Source organism: Microchirus variegatus (assembly GCF_963457635.1).
Source record: "Microchirus variegatus genome assembly, chromosome: 12".
NCBI lineage: Eukaryota > Metazoa > Chordata > Actinopteri > Pleuronectiformes > Soleidae > Microchirus > Microchirus variegatus.
The window spans coordinates 18,599,688-18,600,478 of NC_139813.1; positions in this window are offsets into that span (position 1 = coordinate 18,599,688).

Genomic DNA, 791 nt, shown 5'->3' on the forward strand with positions numbered 1-791 from the left:
GAGGACTCCTCTGATCACAACTCCCATTCTCAAATGTGTACCAGAAAGGATGTAATTCTTATTTCATTTTATCAGTAGGTTTCTGCTTCAAAATTTGATGCACACAGCCTGGTGTAGAAACATGGCAGTGCACAATGGTGGCCTCCACAAAGCAAGGCCCTTGCCTAAAGCACATAGAAATGGCTGATTCTACAGCCTCAAAAGCCAAACATGTTTGATTTGGAAGGAATTATACACTTACACAAACATGCATATGCCAAATAATGCTCCTAAATGTTACAAACTAACTTTAAACAAATGTAGGTCATATTCTGTGCCCCCATGTAGCCTGAAATGACCTTTTTTTTTACTGTCAATATATCGCGTGAGAGAAGCTGCTGCTTTCAGGGGTTCCTCGGATTTTCACGTTCTCCTCTTGAGGGGTACATTACAATCAACGTCCCTTCTGAAAGTCAAACAATATACATGTCTCTGTGACTATATTTTACTTTGGGGTTTTATGATGTCGATTTACTTAAGGGCGACGAAGAAAAATGCATAATCATATCTCCGAGGTATTTGTCACACGCGTGGGTTGATCAATGTGTGCCAGTTAGCTGAGTATTTAAATTTCCGACTGTCCCTGAAGACGTCATACCTCCCGGCCGGCACTACTTCTACTACCACAACAACTTTTCTCATTGTTTCTCCCGGCGGAGGCAGACGTCACTAGCAGCTAGCATACTACCAGAGAAACAAACAGAGGACGAACACAGCTGCCACACTCTTAAATTAAACCAAAAAAAGCGGCC